Source organism: Gymnoscopelus microlampas, assembly GCF_963454915.1.
Source record: "Gymnoscopelus microlampas genome assembly, chromosome: 15".
Classification (NCBI taxonomy): domain Eukaryota; kingdom Metazoa; phylum Chordata; class Actinopteri; order Myctophiformes; family Myctophidae; genus Gymnoscopelus; species Gymnoscopelus microlampas.
The window spans coordinates 24,608,836-24,611,335 of record NC_139952.1 but is presented as its reverse complement, the minus strand read 5'-3'; the positions used below and the strand labels follow the sequence as shown (position 1 = coordinate 24,611,335).

Here is a 2,500-nt window from a genome sequence, read left to right as displayed (position 1 = left end):
CATTATCTTCCTGCTACCACATGTTCGCTTCATTGAGTTTTACTGTCTTTAATTTCATCATTTGTCTGTTGACAGACACCGAGACAGATCTGTAGTCGGAAGATATGCACATGATGATAAGTGATTAGGATATGATGAGAACAGCACTCATGACTCTTAACACCATCCATTGGGGTACACAGGCACACAACTGTCTGTCAGCCAAAATCTCCCCCTTCCTCGCTTGGGCTTTATCAATTGATTTAGATATTTCTCCTTAGCTACAGATTTGCAGAACATTTTTGCACCTCTGAACCTTGATTGCTGGTATCTTGGGGAGGAGTAGACTAAATATTAGCTGTTAGTCAACCTCTGTGTGTTTTTTTATTTCACTTGAGTGTGCAGATGTCCCCACCCATACACATGTATGGCCCCATAGCCTTCACACTTGGTCCTGCAACAATACATGCAAGTCTCTTTCAATGGTTTAACTTTGGCCTTTTTACTTTAGCTTGGAAACTTTTGTCTTTATTTTTATTGCCTATTTGAATGTTTCTCATGCTGAGTGTTTTAATTATTTTGTCCTCCAACGTGAGTGAAATTATTCAATAAACCGTGTGAACAGAGTGTTGCACAAGTGTGTCTTTCATTAGTCTCACTGGGATAAAAAGACATTTTCAGACTTAACAGCATAACATTCTATAACTTAGTCCATTTTAATTTCCTGTTGCAGTGTTCATGAATATCAGTTCCTGACAGGAAATAAAATTGGACCCAAGCTGTTCCCTAGCAACACAATTCCACGGACAAGGTCTACCCTATATACAGCGCATCTAAAGCTGCAATCCGGAACATTTGTACAAAATGTTATTTTAAACCAATCTGTACGAGAGTATGTGGATACAATATTATAACTACATGCAGTGGTTGGCCAGAGACCAGCTGTTCCAATCCCGCGTATAGGACATGAACAGCTGGTTTACAGCTTTACTGTAGCTGTAAACCAGCGATTCTCAACCTGTGGGCCAGGGCCCACTGGTGGGCCTTGAGGATATTGCGAGTGGGCCCCCAAATAATTGCCAACACACGATTTTAATGATAATTTAACAGTAATATTGATGTCAAACAAATTCTTTAAAACCTGGAAAAAAATGTTTGTATTGATACTGATACAGATACAGAGGAACTTGTAACATAGGAAGTATGTCATTGATTGTGTTCCAATCTGGAACACAATCAATTGATCATTTAAATTAAGCCATACATCATTTAATACAAATATTTGTCTATGAATCCAAAAATACAAAAACTAAGTAAATTACCACACCAGTGGTTCCTAAACGTTTTAGGTCAAGACCTGAAAGAGAAATTAGAGGGTTTGCCTGGGACCCAAACTAGTGAAAATAGCAGATCTACAAGCTTACACCTCCTCGCTTCGCTTTGCATTATGATCTTGTAGATCTGCTATTTTCACTTCTTCTTAAACTTGAAAAAATATATATATATATATATGGAAATTATTAGATTTCTTTCATCTTATTCATGAAATACTTTTGAAAAATGTTGGAATGGTGTTTAATTGATGAAAAGTTGTGACTTCTTTTGTTTAAACTTTTGAAATGATTATTATTTATTTTTTTATTTAAAGAAACGGGGAAAAAGTGGATATATACTCGCAACCCATACAAATTGGTCTGCGGCCCAAACATGGGCCCCGACCCACAGTTTGGGAAACAGTGGGCTACAACAACACATACTCAAGTGCATGTACTTCGTTATACTGTTCACCACCACTGGTGAATAACGCTATGTTACTTTCGAGCCGTTGCCTGCACACCCGGGGTAGTGCAGGCTGCGCAGCCCCCCTCTCTAGTACAAATTTAAAAAAAAAAAACTTTTGCTACTCATCAAAACAAAGACGGTTTTAAGATGTTGAAAGCCTACTTTCCTTAGTGGAAACACTAGGAACCCCCCACCTCATGCCTAAAATACACTTTTTGACCTAAATGTAAAATAATTCAACTGCGCCCTCTACAGATCCGGTCAATAGAATTTTTCTATTGACAAGATCTGTAGAGAGCTCAGTGGAATAACAAAAACATGTTTTCCTTTCGGTGATATATTTTCTTTTCTGGACAAAAAAAATATTTTAGACGGGAGGTGGAGGGCTCAGAGTGTTCCCACTAAGGAAAGTAGGCTTTCAACGTTTTAAAACCGTCTTTGTTTTGGTGAGTAGCGAAAGTGTATTTTTTATTTTTACTAGAGACGAGAGGCTGCGGCCGCTGTGCTACCGGGGGTTTGCGGGCAACGGCTTGAACGTAACATAGCGTTAAGGAGAACTCGTTCTATAACGCCAAGGACCAGAGCTATAGGTTTGACGTCATGCCGCCACCTGACGCTCCTCACAGGACAATCCCTGCGCGTCTCTGTCCTCCAGACAACAACCACACTGAAACCACACCGAAGTACAACAACAAACTGCTACTAGACGGCCGTGAGCTCCGTGTCAATCTTCACCGTT

The 2,500-nt window shown here is 39.6% G+C and overlaps 1 protein-coding gene across 1 annotated transcript in view; it reads left to right on the top strand.

The window, feature by feature from the left end:
• The first annotated feature begins 2,428 nt into the window (after nt 1-2,428).
• The window catches only part of LOC311062236 (E3 ubiquitin-protein ligase znrf2-like), an 11,276-nt gene continuing 11,204 nt past the window's right edge, over nt 2,429-2,500 (top strand). Inside the window, exon 1 of the mRNA XM_084081115.1 lies at nt 2,429-2,500. This exon is cut by the window's right edge and continues 658 nt beyond it. The gene's annotated coding sequence lies outside the window, so the exon portion shown is untranslated.